Consider the following 12,835-nt stretch of genomic DNA (forward strand, 5'->3'; position numbering starts at 1 on the left):
TCTCAGCAACAAACCCTCCTCTGCACAATTTTGTACTATCTGCTCAGTTTTTCTTGTTTTCCTTGACATTCAGCAATCAGCAGGCCTGGCCTGTGATCAAATAAGTGTTAGCACTGAGTACCCCTGAACACATGGAGTGGCTGCTGACATCACAGGGTCAACTGCAGGATAGATTTTCCTGGAGTCTTTGGTATAGAGCATAAAACAGACTGTTAATTGCTGTTGTTCTGATAAGTTATATCCATTTTTGCCCTAGTAAATTTTCACAAGGCACTGGAAAACTTTGCAGGCTGAAATTGATGGAGCGAATACATGTACTAATGGAAGAAGTCACATTACTGAAGATTCTAATTCAGTGTTTATATCTGGCCAGATTGTGCGTCACATTAAAACTATTCACAATACAGGGCCTTGCCCCCTTATCCTCCATACTTGGCAACACCTGCACAGGCATAGTATTTACCTTATAAATCTATTGTTCACATTTAAGACTATCATATCCTATTCCAATTATAGACATTCAATAACCAGAAAGTATGATTACTTCTAATTATGAATAACTTGTATTTTAAAATTATTTAAGGCCTCATTACTATCCATATGCAAAATCAATAGCTCTCTGTGGTCAGGTTAGGAACATCCAGAAAACCATCCAATCCAAACAGTTTGAGAGCCCAAAAATTTCTGAGCTAATGCTTTTTTCCTTTGTTTACCAGGAAATTAGGCTTATTTATATAATTTAGGTTCAGGCATGATCAGCCTTTCTGTATGCATAAAGAACTAGATCTGATACCCTAGTGGAGCCAAAAGAGATCACATACCTTTTTGAAAATAAATACACAGCCATTACATTTCCCTAATAATACAATTATGTTAAGATCTTCCTTTTACATACATAATAAATGCTCTCAGAGCTGCTTTCATGACAATTGTATCATAAAAACAGCCTGACAAAATGAGAGCTTAGGATACTGCCTTACAAGGGGCATCACTAGGAGACACTAAAATCAAAAGTATTAAAAATAGTTTTTCAATTTGAACAGATGTCTATGCACCCATATTAGATGCTGTAAACATCAAGGAGGGATAGGAATAGGTTACTTTAAAACAGGGCACTATAAATCAGGGTAATGGGATTATTATTCTTTGTTTTATGTAATAGCACCTACTGCCCAAAACTATAGGAGCTGAATTGCTACACACTGTCCAAACACAGCAGGTCCTTGCCTGGTTGAATCAGATTGGAAATTGAAGAGGAGATATAGCAAGTGATAATAGTATGTGGTGGAGGATGGCAAAAAATGGAAAATGTTACCATAAGGCATACTGCTGCACTGGCTATTTAGGTACAGACATTCTTCCAAATGACATAAAAGTTACCGAAATACTGTCTCTATTGTTCATAAATCTGGATGTTAGCAACCCATGCTGACTCTAGCATCTTTTGAAATCAAAGAATAAAAACAGGAATGGCACAGAGGAAACATTTTCCAACAGTGAGTTCTGTTGGGAGATGAAATGCTCATGCACAACTGAGGAGATTTTTATAGCTCAGGTCACTTGAAGTAAAAAGAAACTCAGTAAAATATGTAGCACTGGACAATGGGGAAGAATAATGAACAAAATATTTAATAGGGCCTGTATATAGCCTGAATCTCCAACGAGTATATATATAGATCTTGATGTGCAAGAAAGGGGAGCTCTAGTGAAAGACAGAATGAGAAATGGGAAGAGCAAATGCTGAGTGTCAGGGCAAAAATTAGGAAATGAATGTGTGCCGGTTGTACAGTACAGGAAGGGAAGAGAATAGATGGAGAAGATGGAGAAGAGCTGTTAAAAATAAGGAAAGCAAAACATAGGAATCCTAGAAGAATGCTTAAAAGAGAAAAAAAAAAAAAAAAAAAAAAAAGAAAAAAGTGTATTGTTTTTTTTTTTTAAAGGAAGAAATATGTTTAAGGTCTGGGGAGGAGGGAATAAACCAGAATATAAAGCTATAAAGTTATGAGTTATGGACTGGAATTTCATCTGAAGTTCTGCAACTTGAGTTTCACTCTTAATAAATTAACTTAATAGACCCACCCACTACTCTGATAGAAAAATGACCCTTTAGTTTATACTGAACTGTTTATTCTATATTTAATGCTCTCTGTAGGTGATGGAACTCTTGAGACTGCCAACTGTCAACACAGCAATCTGACATTTAGTATTAATGTGTCAATAAATATGCCCTTTTTGTTATGTATAAAGGCCCAAGATGTTCTTTTGTCTTTGATTTTTCATATTCACTAAAAATATACAGCCTTTCAAAGAATTCCCTGTCAAACAGAGATAATGGAGATTTCATTGGCTATTGCCTTGCACATGCTGATATATCTTCTAAACAAAAGCATCAGAATGTTTACACAGGAGGGATCTGGCCAGCTGGTGGGCTTTACTGAATAATAAAATATAAAATTAAAGCATTTGTAACTGTTGCATGTAATGTAAAACTCTACAGAAAGTAGTGAGTGAATGGGTAATTCAGAACAAAAGCACCAGCAGAGACGTATAACTAAAAGCTGGCCTTGGAAATTCCTGTTCCAGATCTCTGGAGAACATAGTTGGAATATAGCATGTATTTTTTTCAATACAAAGCAATTATGGCCATCTCCAAATAATAAAAATCCATAAAATGTTCTAGTGTTCTGGTTCAATTTTTTTCATCAGATAATGTTGAAAAGTTACAAAATCCCATTGCATGTTGACAGCTCACTACCTCTGATAGAACACTGGGGAGACATAAATGCTTATGTAATCAATGCTGTATAATTGTTTTTAAATGTACCCACTACGTATAGTACAGCATCATGAAAATGAATATACGAACTTGTTAAAATTGAGAACGGTATTTGCCCCTTAAAGAGTCAAATTCAGTGCCTGTGGACATGCAGACACAACTTAGAGTGCAACCAGTACAACACAAAATAAATTTGCAACACAAAGTAAAATTTGGCCTGTAATAAAACATCTAAATCAATTTTTGCAACCTGCTATTGATGGTGATCATAATATCACCCACAGTGGGAAACTGAGCAACCTTTTATTTGCATTCTTATGTAAACTTTAAATAATCAAAAGTAAAAAGGTTTTCCAGTTATTTTGAAAACTGGGATGTCCCACTTCCACACTCACAATAAAGGCTAATCCACAGGAAAGGACATTTTAAATTTTAAAGAATTTCTTCCCGTTCAAGTTGATCAAGATGGGCTAAGATGTTCCTATTTTACTTTGCTGCTACTGCAATGAAAATTTCGTTTTCTCTTCAAATGAATTTTCAGTGAAGCCAAAGTAAACATTTAATATTGAAATGCTCTGAAATGTTAATGTAGATATTAAAAAAAAAAAAAGAGTCAATGAAATAATAATAATAATAATAAATGATGATAATGATAATGATAATAATAATAATAAAGAGTAAATAACCCAGCCTCAGGAGGAAATGGCTTAGCCCACCCCCACTTCAAAACAGAACTGTATCTGACCATCTCTGCCTTTCATCAGTTTTATTTCAGTACTTTAATTTTGAATGGCTTCAGTAGTAAGTGCCAATATATTTTTGAAAATTAGCCTTTACTGACTATCTCTGATCAGAAAGATACCTAGAGCAGGAGAGGCAGAACTTCTACAGTTCCTTCAGGAAAAAAAAAAAAAAAAATAGGGGAAAAGTGGAGCATCTTAAAACAGCTATAAAATCCTCACTGCAGGGAGGAATTAAAACAAACAGCATAATATAAGAGTCTGTTATTTGATATTGTTACTGTCTTTTTAAAATGTATTTTGTTGGCTAATAGTATCCCATGTCTTGATTAAAATATTTTGATTCTAACAGCTAAAAGAAATATTTTATTACAGTCATATGACACTGATTGAGCTGAATGTAAAGGGTGTCTGGAAGCAGTGAGATGCCATTCCTTAAACTTACTTGCTACATAAGACACAATCACTTCTTCAGCTGTACAATTTGTGCAATTTGTTCTGCTTCAGTCAGCTAGTACCTCATTCAAAGAACACAGATATAACTCCCACTGGAAAAAAAAATAATTATTTAGTGGTATAAAATATAAAATTTCATGGTTTAAATTTCCTTTAGTGGAGATGGTGTAGACATTTTTATATACATGTCTGAGTACTTCTGGAATTATTTCATAAACACCTGACAGTACCCTTGCAACTTTTCAGTTTAAGATAAAGTATACATATTATTCTTTGACAGAGTTGCCTGAAAAGAGAAGTTTGAAAACAAATTAAATGACCTATAATGGAAGAACAACCACACACATAAAATGCTCTTACTGTTTGGAACTGATAGTCCACTGATACCCAAAATATGGTCTGTATACTTAACATGATTAAAAATTCGTAACATATTAATTCTCTACATACGCTTTAGAGTGTTAGTAGCAATAGACTCAAACTAGAATACATACTGGAGAATACTGAGTTTATTATTTTTAATTGTATTAAGATAGGGCAATAAAAGTATTGTTCCCTTTATCTTCTTAGGAGTTCTGAAACTGCCCGGTTTTGAGATCTGTGGTCAGCAATTAAATGGATAGCAAATTAGGGAGGAAAACTCCCTTTTTTCTTATTTCCATTATACCTGCAAACTAGTTGACTATATTTGCCCAAATGCAGTCTTCCATACATTATTCAGCAAACATAAGCAAGCTTCTTGATCCTAAAAACACCTAGAAAACAAATTATATAGGTACTTCAGGTACTAAACACCTGAAACTAATTCTTCAGGTACTAAACACCTGAAATATACATTTTTGCATGATAATTGATCATTCCCCTCTGATTATACCACCAAGTAAAACTTTTTTCTTCCTTTCAGTTCTTGGGGAGTTTTCTAAATGAGTTTAATGGAAAAGATATATTCTTTTACTATCCTCAAAAAGCAATATCCTAATATTAATGCAACTAGATCAGTATCTTAATTTCACTACATCTGTATTTTTATCTCATAAGAAACAGTTTTATCATCTTTTGTAATAAGGGATGGAGATTTATTTTTGGGCAGCTAAAATGGAGCCAGAGCTCAGAAATGCATTCAGGAAGACTGATGGTTTTTTCTTTTGCATCTTAAGGGGCCTGTAGCACAACCAAAAAGCTACGTGCACTACCTGATTGGAGGAATGCATTTTACATCTTAAGAAAAAAGACAGCATCTTAGTCCATTACTTAATAGAGAAAGAGAACAAATTAAGAGGAGGCCAATGTATACATTGCTCTCTCTAGTTATATTTTTATAAAACTAATTTTACAAGGTTATAGTTATGCATGTCAGTAGGCAAAGAAAAGGGGGTGCAAGCACTTGAAAGCATAGATTTGGAATCAAAAATTACCTTGGGCAATTTGGGATATGATTCAGAATGATAGTAACAAATAAAGGTAAATGCCAAGTGTCACAAATGAAACTAAATAAACAAAAAATTGGGAAATAACTAATACATAGTAGATCAGGAAGTGAAGTGAATCCCAAATGGTCCAAGTCAATAGTGCAATGCTACAAAAAAAAAAAAAAAATTGACCAGAATAGAATATATAAACATAATTGTCATGTCAAAAACGTGTAAAATTTGCTCTGTGACAGAAATTCAACCGAGCGCTCGCACAGTTTCAAGCTGTCATGTAGGAAGGATATAAACATGTGGGAAAACATTTGAGGAGAACAGGAAGGAAACACTTAGAAAACAGGACGTATCAGAGAAACCTGAAGGAACTTTCTCTATTTCAGAAAAGAGAAAGGTGAGAATAAGACATCTTTCAGACTGCAAAAAGCATTTATAAAGGGAATATCATTTGATTTTTCTCCACAGTAACAGGGGTGGGGAGGACGGAAGGAAAGGAAACTTCAATTTGCCAAATAAAAGTAAATGAAAATCCAGTTGGATATTAAGAAAAAAAATCCAAAACTGCCAGCATGGGGAAATTCTGGAGCAGCCTAGTACAAGACAATGTGTTTAATTCATTAAGACCTGGTTAGACCTGCAGCTCCCTGATTAGGAGCCATGACCCCAGTTGGGGTCAGAGCTTTTCTGTTGCAGGAGGATCAAACCCAGTGGATTGTCAGCTGCTGGGGACACAGGTAAGGCAGAGGTCCCAGAGGGAAGCAGGTCGGCAAGCACAGAGGTCTGAGAACTGCTGGATTAGGCAAACATCTGCATTTCTAAAGATCCATCTGATTGCCTAAGTAAACTATAGACTGCTTCAGTGACGGGAGTAAAATTACATCTGCAATATCTCCAAGCAGATGCTCCTTGAAACAGATGTTCCTGAGGCCCCTGCTCACCCTACAGGTCTCAGATTTTAAAGGTCTGTGTGCATCAATTAGACTAGATTAGAAAATAAAGGTAACCCTGCCACCCTTTGCAATAATGGTAGATTTTACTTTTACATAATTGTGCAGAAAGTTCTCTGTTCTGAACATTCATACCCAATAAGATAAAGAAGAAAGCAGGATATTTTAACAAATATCCAACAGTATGCACAGTACCACTGTGGTACTGGTAAATACAATAAAAGGTGCCAAAGCAAGTACAATCAGTGAGCTTTTACAATGGTTTTATATTAAATGACTTATTTTTATTTTAGAAGTATTTTTAAAAATAATGTGTACATGTAATACAGGCTGGAACATTCTAAATGTTTCAAATAATACTGCTGGGAAAAAAAAAAAAAAAAAAAAAAAGTGTACTTTATAGTTTACTATAAACTGGAAACTAGTGCATAATATAAACAATATGACAATGACACCTTACCTTTCCAGCAATCTCCAGTAAATTCATAGTATGACTTCATCAGTTACCAATAAGAAAACATAACCCTAAGCTACAGTATGAGTTTTATTGCATACCTTGTCATTGATTTATTATAATCATGAAGGCCTGTTATATATCTTGACATATCTGGCTATTAATAAAAACAGAGCTGCATTAGTTCTGCCTTTATAGATGTTTCTGGAATGCATTGGTACTATTTAGACATGCTCTTTTAAATTGAAAATATGTGCTCTGCTGTAACACAGTTGAATTTTTCTTCATATAAACCACTTGTGATTAAGAGAGCTAATGGTAAAGATAAGTTGAAGCAGTTCATGCAGCAGCTACTAGATATGACAAACAGTTTAAAGTTAACCTCTTTTCTGTTCCAAACTAACAGATGAAGATTTGTCTTTTCTACTGTATAGGTCACACCAGTCTCCTTGAACTGAATGTGAAGCATTTACGTTGCTTTACTGGCTGGCAATACACTGATGTAGTTTCTCTTCTTAAAAGCTTCCCAGATGAATCCTGCTTTTCTTCCTCAAAATAGTACTGAATATTACTAGGCAATCAGCCAGGTATTTTCTGCACATTAAAGACACAAATAATTGCAGATTTCACCATTAAAGACTCCATCTTATGATTCTGATGAGAAGGAAATGAGGCTTTGTCTTAATTATCTAAAAATGTAATTACATTTCCCTTAAGTACACTATGATTTTAACATTAAACTCATTATACATCTTTTCCTGGTGAAGACAAAGGTGTTATGCTCAGGTTAGACAGCAGCAAGGATCACTATAAAATGATTCACCCTCATTCATTTTGGCTAGCTCCTGGGTATGCAGATGACTCTTTAACCTGGCCACAAATACTTCTATGTTTTACTAACTACGATTGAAACAGCATATATAGGATAGACATTAGAAAGAGCAGCACATAATGGCAATCTTCTACCTATGTGAAGAATTATCCTTTAAACTGCTAGAAACTGACTTCTAACAAAAATTAGTGGGGAGGATGTAAATATCTGCCACTAAGTGAGGTTTCAGGCACATTAGGTGGTAAGAAACAGGAGGCCAGCATCCCTGACTGCAGAAATGCAGTGCTGTTAACTGACCCCATTAATACTCAAAGCTAAAACTGTTAATGTCAAGGCTTAACTGTGATCTTACTAGCGCTGGTTAAGAGTCAGATTCAGAGTCTGGAGCTTTTATGTTATTCTTGTTCTTATCTTTAGAGCTAATTTTGAGAGAAGATACCCTTTTAACAAGGCCACCTGGTGAAGCTTCTTCAAGTCTAAACACGGTCACGCCATGAGCTGCCACGTGGTTCACTTTGACCATTATTGTCCTTTAATCTGCAAAGATGTGAGGTATAGCAACAGGTAGAGTACTTCATGATTTCAATCTGTTTTACACAATACTTTTTCCTGTAGCACTTCAGCTATTCAGCTATGACAAATTTGATGCGTTACAGATCCAGTTACTCTCTTCAGCTAAAGAGCAATGATATGATATGAATGTTGTCCCATCTTGATGAAGTCAGATCCAATTCATTCAATTCTACTGTGCTTTGGTGTTTATCAAGATCAGGTACACACACACACACACACACACACACACACACACACAGACACAGACACACACACACAGACACACACACACACGCACACACACACACACAATCCCACCCTACTCATTTCCAACTGATTTGCATATTCCAGAAACAGACAGCAAAAGCAACCCCAGACCCACTGAATTCAGAGCCCAGCACCTTGCTTTGTGCCAGTAACATGCTAGAAAGCCCACTGTGGTGTGGCTCAGAGAGAACAATACGTCTCAACTTACAACACAGATCATGAGCAGTAGTTGCACCGTCTCTGGGTTTGCAGTGGTGTAGTTGTTATTAACATTCATATAGTTTGGAACCTGAAAGGTGTGGATTAAGGCATGGATCATTGTGGCAACTCCACTGCCAAAAAAAAAGTGCTGAAATGATTTTCTAATTAGCCATAAATTAAAAACAACGACGACGACAACAACAACAAATGTATCGTTCACCACTACATAAGGTGGGCAACAATTAAGGATTGATCAGCTGCACAAGTTGTTAGCTACAACTGATTATGGAAGGAAAGGATTTGGATTTGTAAAGAAAACAAGATTTTAAGATAAAAATAATGACAAGACACAAAGTATTTCCACTGCAGCAGTGGCAGATACTGTGTTTCAGTTCCTCAACACCTCTCATTTAGTAATTTTCATCTTGTCAGTGATAACCTTTAGCTCATCTGCCTGCATCTAAGTTCCCAACCTAACAGCTGCTAGCAAAGAGCAGAATCCACAGCATCTGAGACTCTGAATGGAGACATTTTCAAATCACATGGTGCAATTGTTCTGGTGGAAACTGTAGTGGCAACTCTCAGCAGTGTGCCATAACAATAAAAAAAAAAACTATTCACAGAAGCTTAAGCTGGTGAGCATGAATCTGATGCTGCTACAATGGGAAAAACTATGGGAGTTTAGGTCTTTCTGAACCTTAAAATTTTTATTGACAACTTGTGATGGGTGCAATAAGATTTCTGTTATTTTTTGTAACCCTTGGGGTTTATGACAGCAAGAGAAAGTCCATCTGATGTTTTCCCTTGCCAAAAGATATTCTTTATGCTTGTTACTACCAGATAAATATGCAATGTAGTATAACCTTGTCCCTGGTGTTCTCAGAAGTGGTTAAAATTTATCTTTTGCTTATCTTTATTTTGGTCAGATATTTTGAAAGTGAATTTGAAACAGTAATCCAATGATGGGGGAACAAAAATACCTTGGTTTTGCTTTTTTTTTCTTACAAAACATACTTTTTCCAAAACCACATCTGTATTGTGGCCATGACACCTAATTCAAATCTTCAAATAACTTATTTTCTATTTGTAAAAGTGCATTTTAAATCACTATTACTTCATGTGTGCAAGTCTAACACTATGATTCTAATGCTAGCATTCTACACTGGATTTTGCACAAAAGCTTTAAAGTAACAATGGACAATGATTCCCCTTTGGAAAATCACTGTTGTCTGCTTGTTTTCTTATTTCAAAACATACTTCATAGGATTCCTATCAACGACATGTCTTAATTCTCTAATGGGAATATGTCTGTTGAAACTGGTTTACAGTCATGGGACATGATGTTTTTGTTGGAGTTGGTTTTCTATTTCTCTGCATCACTGCGGTGATATCCCTGATAATGTCATCAATGTCTGTATGTATCCCAGTTTTGTATAATGTATGCCTTATTTCCTCTGATTTTTCCAAAAGAAACTCAGAGACATAAATATGAGTAATGACTTTTTCTTGATATGCAATCACTGAGACCCCTGAGCACAGTTCAGATGTGACAGATGGTGCTAAAATAGCTACATGGGCTGGGTAGTGTAAAAATATGTAAAATGACTAAGGAAAAAAACAGCCAGATTTCCTCATTTTTGGACACAAAAATATTCGAATATAAAATACCGCAGATCAACTTACAGATAAAACAGCAATAAAAGACAGAAGGTGGGACCCTTGGCACATGATGGTGCATAGTTCTCCACAGGTTTGCAAAACTGGGAGGAATCAGAGAAGCAGGAGGAGGCAGCCTTTCCTTGCACCACTTTGCATCCATCTGGCACTATGGCAGCATTTGCACTTTTCCAGAGAATACCCCTTCAATGTCTGCTATGTACACATGTAATCATACATGTAAAACAAATAAGGGTGTAGGGGAGGGTATGAAACTTTTTCCCCTCAAAGGCATTCCTCTGTTATATCCCATGTGCACAGTTGTGTCTCAGGAATACTTTGCATCCCTGGAATCTTTCCTGCACTGTTCTTTCCAAGAAGAAAGATCAGTAGTATGTATTATCAGACACAGAAATTCTGAAAAGCCCATATTTTTTGCAAGGAAATAAATGAACCATCTTGCAGGTTCTCCTATCACTGACAAATTACTTCCAAACTACTCCTAAAGTCCTCCCTTTGTGTATATTCACTCTGTCTTTACTTCTCTCTTTATGAAGAATGCACACAGCTTAGAAATCACGTAAATTAGATGCTAGTGACATTAACGGTATTTTTGTTAAGTTTGGGATGGAATTTTTACAATGCATAGGGGAAAAAAACATTCAATTTCTCATCCCAGTCAGAGGCTAGAATATACAATCCTACCAGCCCAGACCCAAGTTATGCAATTCCACTTTCAGAAATGGCTATACCCAATATTGTTTTACTTCCATTTTGAGAGAAATCCATGTGCAACTTCAATCATGGTTTGTATTGTGTGTGTTGCATGTACTTGCTGACCAAAACAATCACTGTACTCATACTTTAAATGTCAGGAGGTTTTTCTCAATCTGCACATGGCCTTCACAGCTTTTTCCATCATTTTAGTAATCTTTTATTTGCTAATCACATTGTGAAAACTGCTGTTAAAGTAGAGCGCTGCAGTTACCAGATGTACGTGCACAGAACTTTTAATGCCCTCTAGTGTTTTTTACTTGGAAATTCAAATTTATAGTCAGGGAAAATTTGTTAGCGTGTCTGGGTACTTAGATTTTTAAGTCCCTGTGCAGATACTGAAAACAAACCCATTGTAAACATAGCCGTATTATGAAGCACAAAGATTAAGTAAAGCTGTCCTCAAATAAGATAGGCTGTGGGATGACTTCAGTGTCTGAAATTAAAACAGTGAGCAGCAGGCTTCTCAACATCTTTTTCAAACTGTAGGATCCTGTCTATTGGTAAACCCTTGCATTCAGCATATGCCTGCACAAGAAACATGAGGAATATGCACTTGTATCTACGGTCACGTGGTGAGAAAGAAGCTGTGACGCTACCTGCAGCTAAGGAATGAACCTTCCAGAGGTTTTGGGTACAGGATTAGGTAGCTCTGTCCCTGCAGTGCCACTGTCTCCCTTCAGCTATATGATCCTATGCACTTTCTACATGGAAGGAATCAAGGAGGTAGAAAGAGGCCATGTCAGATCAGAATTTCTTGATAAGATGGAAGACCAAAAAAGAGGTGAGATTCCAGAGACTGGAAGAAACCGAAGTTGCATGACAGTTCGATTAGAACTGCATTACCACAGTAAGTAAGAGAGAGCGTTCTGTCCCAAACTCCATGGCTGGATGGATTTTTAATTCCACTGGTGAGAAGAGATGGGGATGTGAGAGACTGACATTGAATGTTGTAAGATGGAGCACAAAGAAACAAGAACAAGCTTCAGAAATGCAGAATCTCAGAACTCCTTGGGCTCTCTGTATAGAGCGAGTTTTCACATTACATCGATAAACATAAATTTACTTCTTCACTATTTTTTTACTTCTTTACAACTTTTTGTCACCAGAAAAAGAAAATGCCCCACTGGCATCAGTGGGAGGAATTCTCACAGAGAATGGAAAGGAGGGGGAAAAAAATAAGAGGAGAAAGTCTCGAGTCCAAAAGAGAGCATATCCATAAAGTTCCCCGTACTGTTACCACACCATTCTTTACAGAAGTAGCCCCCTGATAGCAAGCACAGTACCAGAAATCTCCCTCAATAACATCCCCAAATGCAATAAGATGACCTTCACTTCTTGGCTTTGGGGGTGTCACAGGTTTATGCTGTGGCTTTCTTGAGGCACCAGTATCAACTATGGCAGTAGCCAACAACAGTAGTTAGCACCCACTGCCCACTGGCCTAGCCCTTCAGCTGAAGGCTGGGAGGACACCAAATCCAAGATGCAGTACTGGAAGTTGCTCCTACCCAATAAAGAAAAACTTCTGTGCTCAGAGAACTTTCTCTGCTGGGGAGGCAGTGAACTATCCTCCAATGTCAGGACAAAGCTTCAAAAAAAAAAAACATCAAGCAGAAAAAAAACTTTGTTCTTTCATGTTCTTCATAACAAATAACAGTAAAAACCATTTAACCTTTTCTGCCAGTGTATCAAGTTTTATGGCAGTTTGTCATCCAAATAATTTCAGCAGGAACAAAATTATGCTCAGTGGTTTTCC

The sequence above is a fragment of the Anas acuta genome, chromosome 4, assembly GCF_963932015.1.
Source record: "Anas acuta chromosome 4, bAnaAcu1.1, whole genome shotgun sequence".
Lineage (NCBI taxonomy): Eukaryota > Metazoa > Chordata > Aves > Anseriformes > Anatidae > Anas > Anas acuta.